Here is an 18,187-nt window from a genome sequence, read left to right as displayed (position 1 = left end):
TGATTTTGTGATGGCTCAGAAGGTGAGAAACCAACCTGCCTTCAACTGTGCTTCTGTTTACCGGCAGGGTAATGTTGGATGAGCCATCAGGCTTCTCGGAACCTCCATTTCCTCATCAGCGACACAGAGCTGATAAAACGCAGCTAGCAGGTTGTTGGTAGAAAGAATTATGTTAGATGGGCATAGCACAGTGTGTGACCTCTGGAAGCCAAGCAGTTACCGTCAGCCACTCTGTTTTGGGGAACAAACATCCCAGAAGTCATAACATGATGCTCAGGAGATCTCTAGTTCTTTCCCTTAACTGATAGTTCTCTCTCTGTTCACCAATTCATCCATCAAGAAGAAAACATCACATGATCTCTCCCTTGTATGTGGAATCTTAAAACAGTGGAGAATAGAAACAAGTAGAGAATAGAAGTATGGTTACCAGAGGTTATGGGTAGGTGGATGGAGAGATGGTCATAATAGGACACAGAAGTTTAGTTAGACAGAATGAATATACTCAAGAGAGGTACTGTATAAAATGATAACTATAGTTGATATCATTGTGTTGTATTCTTGAAAATTTGCTAGCAGTGTAGATTTTAAGTGTTTTTACCACAAAAAAAAAATGTGTGTAAGTTAAAGCTCATGTCAATGAGCTCAATTGAGTCTCTCCATCTTGCATACATTATTGAAAACAACACTTGTACATGATAAATTTGTAGATTTTTCAATTGTCAAACATAAATAAAAAGGGAACTGAACACTCCCTCAGAATGTCAGGACTTGACAGAGGCTCTGAAACCCATCCAGGTTCCCAGCTTTGAACTAATATACTGAGCTTCCTCTCCTAAGCGATATCTCCCTCAGATCTTTAGCACTCATGTCCACAAAGTCAACTCCAGTTCCTCCTGTGACAGCTTTCCAGTGTTTTATGTCAAACATGAGAAAAGATTATAGAAATCGCTTTGAAATATTAAGGGAGTGAATAGGAATGGTCTCATGGTGACCTATGCAGTGGTGTAACAGGCTAATCCTCTGCCTGCTGGTGCCAGCACCCCATATGAGCACTAGTTTATGTCCCAGTTGCTCCACTTCCTCATCAAGCTCCGTGTTAATAGCTGGGAAGACAGTGGAGGATGGCTCAAGTTCTTGGATATCTGTACCTAAGTGGGAGACCTGGAAGAAGCTCCTGGCTCCCAGCGTCAGACTGGTCCAGCTCTGGTTGTTACAACCATTTTGGGAGAGAACCAGCAGACCAAAGAATCCACCCTCTCTATTATTCACTCTCCCTTTTTCTCTGCAACTGACTTTTCAAATAATATAAATAAATCTTTAAAATATATATTTAAAAAAAAGATAATCTTGTGTATGGAATTCCATTCTCTTCCTCAGTCCCCCTCTACCCTTTCTCAAGGCTACTGACTTAAAAAGAAAACAAACCCTATGAAGTTTGTATTACATAGAACTCACTTTGTATTAAGCTGGATCAAATTAAAAATTTACATGTTACTGTGGTCATTATATTTATAGTATTTCTAAGTTATTCACATAAATCCATCCTTTCTCTCTTTGTTGCCCTCACTCACAAAATCAGATAATCCATTTTTAGAACTTAGAAAAATTTCTGGCACATGAACTATGCCAAATAGAAATTATTTATCCTCCTCATCATATATACAATCCTATCAGAGCTTTCTAGATCAATCATATTATACAGAAGAGGAAACTGAGGTCTAGGGAAGGAAAAAGACCAGCCCAACAGTAGCTAGTGACAGAATCCAGAGAAGAATTGCAATGTAGGTAGAAACTAACACCAAAAGCAGTGAATAACAAGTAGCTTAAAGCAAGAGTACCTGTCTCAATTCAAAGTTTAGCATGTATTGTTGTCCAAGTGTGTCCAAGTAACCCTCCTGGAACACACTGTAGGATTTGATAAATGCTTGCTTGATTATGCAATTCAATGACATTTTTCTGAGTTAATTATTAATCAAAAAAGACTGTGCTACCCAAACCAAACAACATTTATCCCTGGGAACAGAAGGCCAAAGAGGACACTAATGAACAAAAATTATACGTCGTCTTGATTAGGACTGGAGGCATTTTGACATGTTTTCTATTGAGTGCTGTTGTGCTTCTCAGAAATCCTCGCTCACTTATTTAGTGTTCTTCTGTCTCAGACCTAAGACAACTCCCACCTCCATCCTCAAAGTAGGATGATAACTTTGGTCATAATGACCCAAGATTTGGCATAGCCCAGAAGAAATTCAATGCTGCGTGCTCAAGTGTCCTTAGTCTTGCATTTCTCATTTCCAAATGAGGCCTGAGACTAAGAAAGGAAGGGACATTCTGCAAGGCAGAGCCAGGATATAAACACAACAAAAACTTTTTATTCCCTAAGCCAATAGGTACATGAAGCAAGGAGAAGAAAATGATGGAGGCATTTCAGAATGTGCCAGTGACAGAGGCAGCTCAGCAATAAAAATGCCAGTGAGAGAGCAAAGTTAAAATTCAGTCCAGCTTCCTGGTGCAGTAATTTAAAAATAAGACATGAAATAGGTTGAGGATAGTCTCGGGGATCAAATGAGAGACTTTTAAGACAAGGATTCGGCATTATTGGCAGATAACTTTTTTCTTTGGGGAGGAAATGGCACACATGTATGGATCATTTAACCTTGTGCTTTCCCTGTGGTCCTCCTTCCTTTGATCCATACATCAGACATAGAGATTATGACCATTTTACCATGATTCAGATAGGCTAAAGAAGTTGCCAAAATTCACCATGTGGTAGTAGAGGAACTCTGCAAACACTAGGCTCTGTCCACCATGGTGCATATCATATTAAATCCCACGCGAGTGGAAAATAAGGGGTACCCCAAAATTCCTTGAGAAAAACATTGTGACAATTTAAGCCAATACCCTTAGAAGGCACTTTAGTTCTTTGTGTTTTAATTTCTTCAACTACAGAACTGGAGTTAATACTACCTACCTTTAGGGATTGTAATGTGGAATAAATGAGTTTATAAAGTATAAATATGTATATATAGTAGTAAGAACAGCACCTGTTACATAAAAGTGTTATGTAACTCATTGTTGTTGCTATATTATTACTATTAGCATTATTGTATTGATAAGCAGATGTCTAATATTTTAGTGCTGTTGTCAGACAGCCTAGGCAACCCTCTGACTTTTTAGGTTTAATTTTTTCATCTATAAAATGTGGAACTGGGAGGTTGTACTGAAACTGAGAGGCATGAGCTCAATTGCCTTCAGAAGTCAAACAGCACCATTATGTATTTCTAGAGTAGTCGTTATATGTCAGGTACTATTCTGAGCACTTGATGAATATTAACACATTTAGTACTCCCAACAGGTTTATAAGAGCCATATATTATTATTTCCCTTTCTCCAGATGCAGAAACTGAAGCACAGAAAACTAATTATGAGTGCAACACCAGCATCCTACACATGTCCTGGCTACTACACTTGCAATTCAACTCCTGCTAATGGCTTGGGAAAGCAGCAAAAGATAGCACAAATGTGTGGGCCCTCACCACCCACATGAGAAACCCAGATGAAGCTCTTGGCTCAGCCCTGGCCATTGCAGCCACCTGGATTGTGAATCCGTGGATGGAAGATAATTCTCTCTTCCCCTCCCTCTCTCTTTCTCCCTCGCTCCCTACTCCCTCTCTTGCCCTTCCCCTCTCCTGTTCTCCTTCTCACGCTCTCCCTATAACTTGGACTTTCAAATAATTGAATCTCTTTTAAAAGATTTAATTGGAAAAGATGAAACTAATCATCCGTAAATCACACAACTGATGAGAATTAGGACTCAAACCTAAGCAATCTGACTCCAGAGACCATGTTCTTCATCACTTCATGCCACTCCACCTCTCCTGCATTTGAGAAAACACTTGAAGAAATCTGCAATTGAGCCTAGCATTGCAGAGTAGTTGCTGCATAGTGACTTAAGTCTGGCTGTTGTGGCCATCTGAGTAGTGAACCAGCAAATGAAAGATATTTCTGTCTCTCTCGTTCTCCATTTCAAATAAATAAATAAATAAATCTTTTTTAAAAAGAAAGAAACTAGGCAAGAGAAGGATCCAAGATGCTTCACTTGCTTCACTGGTCCACAGGGAAGAACCTGAATAACAAACTTCAGTGAACAATTATGGGTTCTCATTCCTCTTCTCCTCTAGAGTCCTGTTCTTAAGCATGGAGTTGATAGTCAGTGTGTCCAGCCACACTGGATGGCCCATTGCTACCTGGCAGCCTGCTATACACAAAGGGCAACTCTTGACCTGTGGTTCACGCAGGATAGCTCCAAGCCTGGGTGCAGTGCAGGTCTGCAAGGCTGCGCATCCGTGAAGTGAGGCAATGGCTAAAGCCCCTGAGCATGGGCCCTCTGGGCTCAGGCCCAGAAAACTCTGTTGTGGGGCTGACTGCTGAGGAGAAGGGATACTGGTCCTCTGCTGTGAGCTCATCTAGGACACCACTGCCCCTGTGGCAGCTGTGGAACTCAGTGGGGACCATGAACTTGCTGGGAATCGCCTGGGCGAACTTCGGAGTGGACATCTTCGGGTGAGCCTGCTGCATGTGCAACTGGAGGCCAGCATGAAGGAGCAGATGTTGCTGTTGGCTGGGCTTTGTTCTGGCTGCTCAGATTCCATGATGTTGCCAGGAGGGATTCTGGCCTCCGATAGCCACTGACATCCACAAGACCTGTGATTTACTTAAACCTCTTTGCTCCAAAGACCCTACATTGCCTCCCTCCACCTGCAAAGCTACAGAAGCAAGCTGCTGTGGTATAGCCACTGCTGAACCCTATTCTGTCTTAACAGTAGAAGGGGCAGCCCTGTTGCCACCAGAAGCCAGCAGAGCAGGAGGCATGTGGTGTTTACAGGACAAAGAGCAGAGCCATCTGCATCTGCCAGCTTCGGGACTACTAGGCACAGATTCTGCAGTTATGCTTGCTCGCTGTATGTCCTCTACTCCTTGAGGCTCAGCACCTGCAGAAACCAGTGCACAAACACAGAAAACCAGAGCTGAGGAAGTCCCCTTCTGCATCTCCTGTCCCAAAGAGCACAAGACCTAGCATCACATTGGCAATGCCTTGTGAGAACTGGTGCAATCTCTGTGTACTGTGCACTGTAGCTCTGGAACTCTGCCAGTGTTACACTCTCTGGAGTAACTTGCACTCGAATGTGGGAATTGGAGGGCTCTCCCTGCATTCTTTGGCTTCAACACAACAGGCACTCTACCACTGTACTGTACATCTCTGGGCCTGGGGTTGTTCTTTCAGTCCTTGAGGACACCTGTGTTCCTGTAGAGGGTTCTGGAAGACCTCATACACACTACTATGCTCTAAGTCTTCACCTGCTAGCAGATAATTTCTAGTACAGAAGATAAACACCGTGTAAGATCTGGGTAAGGTGCCAGCTGAGTGCTGCAGCTCTGGGATTGTGACTTTGGAACTGTATTCCACAGAGTCACTTGAGTTCATGCCAAGGAACCTGGGTAAGGACTGCATTGCATCCTTCAAGTCTCAGCCTATGGCTATTCTAGGCTGATCCATGGGACTTAGGGAGGCTCTGCCTTCATCGCCATTCATCCATGCTTGCAACTGTTTATTCACCTTCACCAACATAGCCTGCAATAAACCTGTGGGATTTCCAATATGGTGCACTGCTAGTAGTGCATATCTGGAATTGGGACTTTTGGACCTATTTCCCAGTCACCTGAGACTTGAGACCTGAGATAGGGCACCCTATCTGCATCCTATTGCACCAGAGTCATGCCTGCCAGTGCACAATTCTCAGTATAACCTACATGCGAAAAGTGACACCTGCAGAAGGCCTTCATTGCATCCTGCAGCAGACTGCAACTGTTGGCTCTTTATGTTTTAGGCACACATAACTGTGTTTGCCATGTGGAGCATGGGGAAGATTCTGTATTCATTGTACAACTTCAGGCCCATGGTGGCCAGTACACAATGCTCTGTGTGACATATATTTTCCTATGGGACCTGGGCAAAGTCCCTCATGCCCTGATGGTCTAAGAAATTGATGTAGTACTACATTCCTCAGTCACATGTAAGCACCCAGAAGGACCTTGGGAAGACCTTGTCTGCATCTCCATAATTAATCCTGTGGTATAAGGAAAGGTCCCCTTCACATCCTCCAGTGTGGAGACTTAGAATTTCAGTGCCATAAGCTTCAGCATCACCCATGTACACCCATTAGGTCTAAGGCAAGATCCAATACATGTTACACACTTACAGAGCCAATAAGGTTTGCCTAGTGGGACAAGAGGACAAGCTCTTTTGGCTCCCACAACACCTGAAACATGGCTACACTCATCACAAATCCCGATGTGATTGACACACAACTCCATGAAGACTGAATGTACATACACTTTGTAAGCTCACATCCATTTCAAAACCATGCCTCTACTTTCACAAACTTGAACAGACTAGACAACCATGGAATACATAGACACTATTAACACTGAATATCACTGAAGAAGGCACTCAGAGGTTACACTTCTGAGTTCACCTAGAACGAAAGTTCTAGTTAGTTCCAAAGCAACTAATCAAATGACATCCTGTCTTTGATCTAAACAAAAGAGTCTTTCCCAACAAAAGCTACTCAATAAAAAAAAAATAAGAAATTGTACAAAAGTCAATATAGGAACTAAAAAGCATAAAGAAGTGAGGGAGCATGTCATCTCCAAAAGAACATGAGGTGCTTTAGAAATAAACAGATTTTGAAGGAAATCTATAAGATTACTAAAATAGAATTGACAAATAATGATCCTAGTGCCTGGTGCGATGGCTCAATTGACTAATCATCTACTTCCAAGTGCCAGGATCCCATTTGTGTACCTGTTCGTGTCTGAGCTACTCCTCTTCCCATCCAGCTCCATGTTTGCTGCCTGGGAAAGCAGTCTAGGATGGCCCAAAGCCTTGGGACCCTGCACCCGTGTGGGAGACCCAGAAGAGGCTCCTGGCTCTTGGCTTCGGATTGGCGCAGCTCTGGCAGTTGCAATCACTTGGGGAGTAAATCATCGGCCGAAAGATTTTCCTCTCTGTCTCCTCCCTGTGTATATTTACCTATCTAATAAAAATAAGTAAATAAATCTTTTAAGAGAAAGAAAATGAGAAAAACAGTGCATCTATGAACAAGAAAAGAAAGAGAAGTCATTAAAAAAAGCAAACAAGTTTTGAAACTAAAAACTCTAGTGAGGTAAAAAAAAAATACAGTTGGGAGCTTCAACAACAGAACATAACTAATAAAACAAAGAAATTTTTATCTTTTTAAAGCTTTATTTTATTTTTATTGCAAAATCAGATATACAGAGAGGAGGAGAGACAGAGAGAAAGGTCTTCTGTCCAATGATTCACTCCCCAAGTGACCACAACAGCCAGTGCTGCACCAGTCCAAAGCCAGGAGCCAGAAAGTTCTTCCAGGTCTCCCACACGGGTGCAGGGTCCCAAACTTTTGGGCCGTCCTCCACTGCTTTCCCAGGTCACAAGCAGGGAGCTGGATGGGAAGCGGGGCTGCCGGGATTAGAACTGGCACCCATATGGGATCTCGGAGTGTTCAAGGCGAGGACTTTATCTGCTAAGCCACTGCGCCAGGCCCAGAATTTTTTTATTTTAAAAAAGTTTTGAAATAACCACGTCAGACCAAATTAAGAGAAAAAAATATTTTAAAATGAAGAAAGCATATGAAATATATGGGATACAACCAGACAAAATATATTTATATTATTGACATAGCTGAAGAAGAAAAGAAGCAAAAAGATATTGAGAGCCTATTAAATGAAGTAATAGTTGAAAACTTATCAAGTAAAAGGTACAGATTTCCAAACACAGGAAGCTGAAAGAATCTCAATCAGACTCAATCAAATAAGACCCTCTCCGGTGTATGCTGTATTTAAATCATTACGAGTGAAGGACAAGGAGAGATTCATAAAAGACATTTAGAAATAAAACCCAGCAAAGTTATATAAAAAAGAAAACTCATTATACTGCTGCTAAGTAGACTCAGCAGAATCTCTACCATGTCAGAGAACAGAATGATATATGTTCAAGGTCTCGAAACAAACAAACAAACAAAAAAGGTTCCCATCTCAAAAATTAGATTTTGTTTTAAAAATAAAGGAAAGGGGCTGACACCAAGTAGTAGATTAAGCCTTTATCTGAGTAGCTGGCATCCTATATGGGCACTGGTTTGGGTCTAGGCCACCTCATATTTGACCAGCGCCCAGCTAACGTGCCTGAGACAGCAGCAAAGGATGATTCAAGTGCTTGGGCCGGTGCACCTATGTGGGAAACCCAGGCAGGCTCCAGTTCCTGGCTTTCGACCCGCCCACAATGATTACCTTGTGATCATTTGGGAAGTGAGCCTGTAAATAGATCATTTTGTCTCTCCCTGTCTCTTCATAAGCTGTCTTGCAAATGAAAAGAAATAAATCTTTCCAAAAGTTTAAAAATAAAAATAAAGCAAAAAACTTAAAAAATAAACATAATGGCAAAATAATGTATTTTCATGACAAGAAAAAAGAGTTCACTCCCAGATAAGCCTTACAAGAAATCCTAACAGTAACACAAACATAACAATTACAAAAATACACAACAGTACAAAATTTACTAGCAGAGCAGCTACACAAAAAATAAAGAAAGGATAATTCACAAAAATGTCCTAAAACACAGAAATGAATAAGAGACAATACATCAATTGTTAATCAATCAACAAAATAGCAGGAATTATTTCTTATCTATAAATATTAATAGTGAACATAAATGGATTAAATGCACTGATAAAAAGATATAGCTGGGTCAATGGTTAAAAAGAATAAGACCTGGGGCCAGTATTTTGGCATAGTAGAGCATAGTGGGGTAACACACCATTTACAATGCCAGCATTGCTTATGGACACCAATTCGAGTCTCTTGCTCCACTTTTGATCCGGCTTCCTGCTAATGACCTAGGAAAAGCAGTAAATAAACTTTAAAAATCTATGTAAAGACATCATATTTAAAAAGCAAAAAAATAACAATCATAAATACATCCATGAACTGAACTCAAGACCACCCAGATATATACAGCAAAAACTATTGGACATAAAGGGAGAGATAGACACCAATAGAACAATAGTAGGATCTTTACCACACCGTTAGCATCAATGGACAGTTCATTCAGTCAGAAAATCAACAAAGATACATCAGATTTTAACCGTACTACAGGTAATGAACCTAACAGACATTTATAGCACATTTCATCTAAGAGTTGCAGAATTATGTTCTTTCCATTAGCACAAGGGATACTTTCTAGTGTAGACCACATATTTGGCTACTTGGTCAGGTCCCAGTAAATTTTTTTTCCAGTAAATTTTAAAGATTAAAACCATACTGGGCCTGAAACTATGGCCTAGTACCTAAATCATCACTTTGCATGCTTCAGGGTCCAGTGTGGAAGACGGTTCATTTCCCAGCTGCTCCACTTCCCATCCAGCTCCTGCCTGTGGTTTGGGGAGACATTGGAAGATGGCCCAAGGTCTTGGCACCCTGAATTGTGTGGGATACCCAGAGGATGCTCCTGACTCCTGGCTTCTGATCAGCTCAGCTCTGATCATTACAGTCACTTGAGGAGTGAACCAACAGATGGAAAAATCTTTATGTCTCTCCTCTCTGTAAAAATCTGCCTTTCCAGAAAAAAAAAAAAAATCTGAAAAAAATATTAAAATCAGGCAACAAAGGAATAATGCTTGAAATCAGCAACAAAGGCAACAATAGAATGTTTATAAAACCATTGAAACTAAACATTTTCCTGAATGAACATTGAACAAATTAAAAGGAAAATAACAATTTTTTGAAACAAATAAAAATAAAAACACAACATATCAAAATGTGTGGAATACATCTGAAGTAGTATTACGAGGAAAGTTATTGCAGCAAGCAATTACACCCCCAACAAACTGAGAGAACTAGAACAATAGATGCAAAAATACTCAAGTGGACGTAGGCCAGGTAGAGCTAGGTTTCAATAGCCACCAGTGAATACTGAGGTGAGGTGAGCCTTGCCAGACTAGACCATAGCACCTAATAGCACATTCAAGACCCCAGGATTGGAGCAAACCTGATGGGGTCTGTGGGAATTCCCCCGAGGTGAGCCTGGGAGCTGGAACTTGTAGCAGATCACACTGGACAGGGCTACAACACCCTTTGGCCTGCATGTGGACTGGGTTAGGGGCAGAGTTAGGCTGGACTAAGCGACCATTTCCACTGATGCATGCACAAGCCACATTAAGTGCAGGTCAGCAAGTCTTTGCTGCAGCATCAGCTGGCAAATACCGGGACTGGGGACAAGGCCTGTCAGACTGCAAAGTGTAAGATTATGGACTGAAAGTGGGCCTAGTAGGGACATTGTGGGCACCTCTCTGATGAGCTGCAAATCCCATTGATAAGCATGAGAACCAGGGCTGAGGGCAGACCTGGCTGGACAGGCAGCAGCACTCACTGGAGTAAGTGTAGGCTGAGCTAGGCTGCAGCACCCATTGATGTTTACAAGAGCCAAATGGGATGCGGGATGGACCAGAACAGTCTCTTGCACATATCAACATGCACAAGAACTACCGCTGGGGAAAGGCCTGGTGGGGGTTATTGGAGGTCACGCCAACTAGGGTGCAGTTCCTACTGGTATGCATGAGGGCCAAGTGAGTGGTGAGCAGGGTTAGGCTGGGTCACAGCATCTGTAGATTTGTATAGGATATGGGGAGGGGGGCTGGGGACAGAACTGCCTTGGTGACTTCAACCACCAGTGTGAGTGTAGGTTGATGTGGGTGACAGACTAAGCCAGACCCCATACTGGCTGACACACACAGGAGTCAGATCTGAGGTCACCTCAGGTGAGGTCTTTTGGGGGACCCATCCAACTGGATTGCTGGACTCAAAACTCCCCAACCACAGAGGAAATCAGAGAATCTGACCGTGGAATGCATGCATCAGAATTGGGTCTCCTTGGTTGTTAAAACTTATGCAATGGACAGCATGCCCAGATGCAAATGGCAAAAATGATCGATTCTTGAGGCCTGCAGAGGATGTCTAGTACCAAGGTAGGGGTAGAAGGCAGAACAAAATGGACATCACTCCCTGGCCAAATCTGGATAGCAAGTATCTGGGTGAGTGGAGAGTTTAATATGGACTATGTTACCCAAAGGACCTTGGAAGGATTTCCTCAACCTTGGAACAATGAAACTGACAACATCTCAGAACTCTCAAAATCACTTAAGCAGTAACCTCAGAAAATGTTCCACATCAAGAAACCTAGGATGATATCGAATGGCTATGCCCCACACCCGGGTACTGATGTGATTAGGCTTCTGGGAATAGCCCTCTCTCATTCTCTCCTTGATTCCACCAGATACAGGAAGAAAAAATCGGAAGTAATTGTCACATTCACTTTCCCTAATTCATCAATCCTCCCCACGCCAATCAGTGGTGCACACGGGTATACATTCTTTTAAACTATGTACACATCATCAAAAACAAAATAAATTTACTAAAAATATTGGGTTTTTGAAAAATAAAAACACAGGCAAACCATTCAGCTAGATTTTTTTTAATTATTATATTTTGGTAATCTTTACATTGTTGATTAGGGTAAAAAGTGACAAGGGCTAAAGGGAATATTGAGGAGAAGCCCCACCCAGTCTCCCACCCACCCCAGGTCCCGGATGCAGGGCATACTCTGAGATCCTTGCTCAAGTGGTGCTGGTAGTTCATCAGTTATGCATTGCTGCCAAACTCGCCACTCCAGACATGATGAGGCTGTTGAATAATCTGATTGACATAGTCCATCATAGAGTCTCCCTTTGTCCAGTGTTTCGCTGCCAACATATAGCTTTGATGGTTGAAAAGATTTCCATCTTTTCATGGTTAAGGTTCTGAATCTGCCTTTTTTGTTGAGGGGATCCCCAAAGAAACTTTGAGGTGTTCCCAGACGAGATTCCTATGTGTACAAGCAGGTACAGGACCTGGCACAGTCCATCTCCTCGATCAGCTGGTGGTTGCAATTGTTGGGTTGGTTCTGTCTTCAGCCCCGACTTCCACTGGGACCAATGGGTGTTGCAGTCCATCCTGGTTCTGCTCATCACATACTCGGCCATCACACAAACCAGTGGGAGCTGCAGCCTAGTTAGAGCGACCCACAATAACCCCCACGAGGCCTGCCCCTGCCCTGATTTGCCAGTATGTGTAGCAGACTAGTTCAGTCTGCCCCATATCCCATTTGGCTCTCGTAAATGTTGAAGGGTATTGGAGCTTAGTTCCATCCAACCAGCTCAACTGTCCAGCCCTCACGGATGTTGTTGAGTGCCTCTCTGTCTAGCCACCCCAGTCCCTGTCCTAGTTATTTTGTGCCCTCTCATGCGGGTGGTAACCCAAGAGGGAGGAGCCCATATTTCCCTCTCCAGGTGACCCTGTGTTTGGACTTGACAGTATTAGCCCCTAGTGCCAGCTTCTGCTACAGTTAAGCCCCGACAGCTCTCACCCCCTCTAGTTTTGTTAGTACTAGTTGGAATAGTCTGCCCATCCTGGCTCTTCCCTGATCTGGTCCACATGAGGCACACAGGTGTTACATCCCTGCCTAGTCTGGTCTATCCCCATCCCAGCTCATGTTCTCCAGTGGGAGCAGCTATCCAGCAAGGAAACCACCCCTATTTCCCTGTTGGTTCTGCCCCTCCCTTCCTGATTCTCACATGTGCTAGTTGGGTGCTGCAGTCACATCCGGCACAGGCAGCCTCACCTTGGCATTCTGTGTTGTGTACTGCTTTTGTCACGACCGAACCTGGCTCGACCCACACCCTGCTCCGGCGTTCGGATTTGCCAGTGGATGACGCGATCTGATTCAGTCTGGTCCTCCCGCTACCCATGCCAAATGTATGCCAGTGGGACACTTTCCATGACCTCTTCTGGGCTGTTTCCTTCCATGCTTCTTGCGCTTATTTGCAGGCTACATGTCCTGTCTGAGGAGTTGCTCAGACTCCTCCCTCAGAACCCCTCCTGATGCCAGGTTTCGCGCTTACCAGTGGGTCCATGGGCCAGCACTACTCAGGTCACCACCTGTCCTAGCAGGAGCAGTGGCGTTTCTTAACTGGCTTTCAACCCATTCTGGTTCTTGACATTAGATTTTTCAGCCCAGCCACAGCTCTTCCATACCCACATACAGCATATACATGGCTCAGTTGGGGTTGAAACCCAGCCTAGTCCATCCCACATCTACCCTAGTCCTCCAGAACACCAGACGATGTTGCAGTCTGACCCGGCCCGGTGTGTCAAATCCCAGTCCACACTTGTGCCAAACGAGGCTACAACTGTATCCCGACCAGAAAGCAGTCCCATTCCAACCTGTGAGCCCTTTGGTGGGAACCTCCACCCAGCAAGGGTCTCCCCACAACTCCCAAACCTGGCCTGTTCCCAGCCAGTGTTAAGCATGGTAGTGGTTGCTCTGGCTCAGCTCGGCACAGCCCGTCACCTGTCGTAACCCCTGCCCTAGACACCGTGGCTCATCGTCCTTGGCTCACACAGACCAATTGGTGCAAGAACTTAGCGGGGCATGTCTTGTGGTCCATCCTAGCTTCTAATTTAACTTGTGGGCTAAGATTTGCTCAGTACTGCCCCGGGCGCCGGATCCATCACCTTTCCATACACTAACTAGCAATTAGAGTTACTTTGCCCAGCCTGCCCAACCCCCAGGTCTGGACCTCCTGTTCACCAGTTGGAGCTATGGCTCACCAGAAGAATTTCCCAAGTTTCTCTCCTTTATCCCCTCCCCGACCGAATTCTCACACATGCTGTTGGGTTTTAGGCCAGTGACTAGGGCAGACCGGCCTTCCTTTTGGCCTTGCATGAGTTGGCGAACACAGCAGCCCAGCCCACCCCGCACCCCATTCAGGATGGCCATTCGGGTGCAGCTGCCCTGACTGGTCCAGACTGTTGAGGGTTCTTTCCACAGCATTGAAGGGAAAGGCCAAATCAGGTGAGAGGCTATACCAATTGGGTCAGAGCAACCACTGGCAAGTACATAATCTATGGCTGGGAACAGGCCCGGTTTTGGAGCTATGAGAGTACACACTTGCTTGGTTGGAGTTCCCACTGGTGAGTGCAGGGGCCAGAGTGGGAGGCTGCATTCTGGTCTGGACATAACTGCAGTATCCCTTGTGAACTGGGGCTGGGTGCACCTAACTGGGATAGACTCCAGTGCCATCTGATGTTCATGAGAAATAGGGTATTTGTAGGATGAACTAGGCTAGGTCTCAGCCCCCACTGAGCCATGTGTGAGCTCTGTCTTGTTACGGACGAGCCTTGGCTCGGCTGAAACATCCAACAGTAAGAACCAGATTGGGTTGAAGGCCAGTCAGGAAAGGCCACTATTCCCGCCAGGACAGGAGATGGACTAATTAGAGCTGGCCAATGGACCCTTTAGTATGCGCAAGATCTGGCATTGGGAGAGATTCTTATGGAGGAGCTTGGGGAACTTCTCTGTCGGGACATAGTCCCTGCAGGTGAGCACAAGAACCACAGTAGGGAGCAGCCCAGACTAGATCAGGGAAAGGTACTCATCAACATACATTAGCCGCAGGTTGCGGCAGACTAGACTGAACTAGTTCACATCAACCGCTGTCGAATCTGAGCACCAGACCAGAGTGTGGGTTGTGCCAGGTTTGGTCGCAACACCTACCAGTACACATTACCACTGGGATTGGGTGCCTGCTAGGCTGGATTAAGCTGTAACCCTCACTAGCGTCAGCTGGGATTGGGGGTGGGCCCGGCCAGGCCAGGCTACAGCACCCATTGGAAAAAGTCGAGGCAAGGCAGGCCATGCCAGACTGGGCCTCAGCACCCAACCAGCACATGTGAGAACCAGGGGAGGAGGGGACAAAGTCAGTAGGGGGAAAGTGGAGGGCTACTTTGCTGGACCACCACTCCCACTGAAGAGCTTGAGTCGAGATGGGGGCAGACTGGACTGGGCAGGTCTACAATACCTGTGGGCCTCATGTGGACTAGATCAGGGAAAAGCCAGGCTGAGTTGACTGTTCCTACTGGTACAAGTATAAATTAGAGTGGGTGAGGGTTGGTTAGGATTTGTCATAGCATCAGCTGGCAGAGGCTGGCACTGGGGGGCTAATTCTGTCAAGCTAAACTGCAGAACCACCTGGAGAGTGCACGATGTGGGAGTGGCCCAGGAAGGAAATAGTAGACACCTCCCTCTTGGGTTACCACTCCCACTGGAGAACATGAAAACCAGGACTGAGGCAGTCATGGCTAGACAGAACGGCACCCACCAGTATGTGTGGGCCGGATAGTAGGGCTGGTTAGGTTGAACTAGTGACATGTAAAGAGCTAAATGGGATGTGGGACAGATTGAACAAGTCTGCGGTACATAATGGCAAGCACGGGAACTAGGGTAGGGGGCAAGACTGGTGGAGTTTATGGGGAGTCACCCAACTAGGCTGCAGCTCCCTCTGGTTTGCATGAAGGCTGAGTGTGAAGTCGTCAGAATCAAGCTTGACTGAAACACCCATTGGTTGGTGTGGAACTCAGGGCTGGAAACAGAACTTACCCAGCAACTGCAACCACTAGTATATGCAATAGCTGATTGGGGTGATGGACTGTGCCGGAACTGTAATGACAAAAACATACAAGAATCATGTCTGGGGATCACCTCAGATGAAGTATTTTTTTTAAGATTTATTTACTTTTTTTTTAATTGCAAAGTCAGATATACAGAGAGGAGGAGAGACAGAGAAATATCTTCTGTCTGATGATTCACTTGCCCAAGAGACCACAGCAGCCAGTGCTGTGCCGATCCGAAGCCAGGAATCCAGATCCTCTTCCAGGTCTCCCACACGGGTGCAGGGTCCCAAAGCTTTGGGCTGTCCTCGACTGCTTTCCCGGGCCACAAGCAGGGAGCTGGATGGGAAGTAGAGCTGCCGGGATTAGAACTGGTGCCCATGTGGGATGCTGGTGTTCAAGGCGAGGACTTTAGCTGTTAGGCCACGAAACCGGGCCCCAGATGAAGTTTCATTGGAGATCCCTCCAACTGAACTGCTGATCTCAGAACCCCAACCATGAAGAGACTGTCAGCCAGCGGATTCTGAAGAGATTTCATCATGCCTGGAATGCCAAGATTGGCAGCAATTCAGAACTGTTGAACTATCAAAACTGCTTGAACAGGACTCTCAGAGCATGCCTAGCACTGGGGACCCGGGATGGGTGGGAGGCTCACATAAATGTGCAATTAGTGTTAAGAATTTTTTTTTACAAAAGAAATCAGGGAGTAGTGCATAGTATGCAGAAAACTGAAGTATGCATATCTGACTAATAAGCCTTCACATGCAAAAATTTAAAAGAAAACATTGGGCTTTTGGGATTCACTCATTTCCCTTAGCATTATGGTTTGCAGTTGGGTCCATTTGGCCACAAAGAACTGTGTTGTTTTTTTTTTTTTTTTTTAATAGCTGAATAGTATTCCACGGAGTAAATGAACCATAGTTTTCTTATCCAGTCTTCTGCTGATGGGTATTTCGGTTGCTTCCAAGTTTTTGCAATTACTGATTGTGCTGCTATGAACATAGGAGTGTATGTTGGTTTCTCATGAAACAGGTGTTTTGGATATATTTCTAGGAGTGCTATTGCTGGATCATATGGTACGCAGATTTTGAGTTGTTTGAGTGTTCTCCATACTGATTTCCAAAGAGGCTATACCAACCTGCAGCCTCACCAGCAGTGGAATAGGGTTCCCTTTTCCCCCCAACCTCATCAATTTGAAAAACAATATATGTAAAATGTAATATTATCTCAACCTCAAGCAGCCTATCTCACATGCAAGAAGATATTGTGAAGTAACCAATGAACCAACCATCAATGTAAGTCAGACTGCTATGATCTACATCAAAGAACTGTAAAACCTAATATACTTTTAATACCCTATGTTACCCCATAATGGGGAGGGAGAGCAGAGAAATCTTCCATCTCTCTACATTGTGTAAGGAAGATGTGAGATATAACCTACCAGGATCATAGCTGGTAACTCATAGACAACAGACTCGAATCAGCATTAGACAATAGTTAAACTACAAAGACATATAGGGGGAATTAAGAGCAGACCTGACAACCCCTTAACAGGAGGTCATATGCACAGAGCAGGGGGTGGACCCCAGGGTGGAGCAGGAGGACAGGAGGAGGCTTGTATCCCAATCCTGAAGACTCATGGATTCGCATCATGGACCATCAGTATGAGCACCAAGGACTACATCCCAACTGCCAAGGAGACCACGGGGAATTGGAGTGCCTTCTGAGGACGAGAACTCTGAAGTCATCCACTCCTACTTGGATCCACCACATGGGATGAAAGAAATCCAAATTCTTCCTCATAGGGTCCAAGGGCGTCAGAACAACAGCCAGCAGCCCTGAGTGGTCCGCAGAAACAGAACAGTAAACTTCCTTGGGGACTAGGTAGGGGAGCTTGCTCTGGTCCTTGCTTGGTTCCAACTTTGGGTCCCCACCCTCTCTGGAAATGACCATCAGGGTCACTCCAGAAACCCCTCAAAACAAACAAACAAACAAAGAAAACTCTAGAATAGATAGAGAGAACAACAAGGAAAGCTTGGAATCAGACAGGAAACAGTCAGTGTGGATTCACTTATACCCTACTAGGTGGGACACAAAGATTGGTGACTCCTCACTAAGGTATTGAAGATTTCTCTGCACACCCCTCCTAAAACTGTTCTGCACCTCAACTGTTGACATATGTCCTGTTAGAGTTATAAGCCAGTCTAGACTACCCCCCCAAAAAAAAGCCAAATCCAGCAAAATTATGCTTCAATGCTATAAACTGCTAAATTATAATGAAAATAGACACGAGACAGCTGAATAATAATCTATAGCCATTTAAAGGTGTATAGAAGCCGGTCGTGTATAAACTAAAATTGAAATGTCAATGAAGAAGTCACAGGATATGGTAAAGAACTCGCATTTTTTTAACGTGTTGGCTACTCAATACCATGTCAATTATTTCCATAACATTATAAATTGTTGCTGATGTTATGTGGGAAATTTTAATTGATAGGGATGATACTCTCCCGGCTCTACCTTCAGACCAGAGATGGTCTCCCCAACAAGCCGTTGAACTTATCTGGAC

The sequence above is a fragment of the Ochotona curzoniae genome, unplaced genomic scaffold (genome assembly GCF_017591425.1).
Source record: "Ochotona curzoniae isolate NIBS_2020 unplaced genomic scaffold, NIBS_Ocur_1.0 contig_1274, whole genome shotgun sequence".
In the NCBI taxonomy this organism is placed as follows: Eukaryota; Metazoa; Chordata; class Mammalia; order Lagomorpha; family Ochotonidae; genus Ochotona; species Ochotona curzoniae.
This window is presented reverse-complemented; position numbering follows the sequence as displayed.